Raw genomic sequence first — 206 nt, 5'->3', positions numbered from 1 at the left:
ACGATTTCTTTGCCTCCATTTTCCTGAGCAGGGACCAGATTAGCCCCCCCCCCTGGGCCCCCCTTAGACCCCAAGGGAGGCGCACCTAGGCCGTGGGTTAGTGAGGATATAATCAGGGAACTTCTGGAGGGACTGGATGTATTCAAGTCAGCTGGTCTGGACGATCTCCACCCCCGAGTGCTGAGGGAATTAGCTGAGGTCATTGC

The sequence above is a fragment of the Gavialis gangeticus genome, unplaced genomic scaffold, assembly GCF_001723915.1.
Source record: "Gavialis gangeticus isolate Ggan-Ray unplaced genomic scaffold, GavGan_comp1, whole genome shotgun sequence".
In the NCBI taxonomy this organism is placed as follows: Eukaryota; Metazoa; Chordata; order Crocodylia; family Gavialidae; genus Gavialis; species Gavialis gangeticus.
This window is presented reverse-complemented; position numbering follows the sequence as displayed.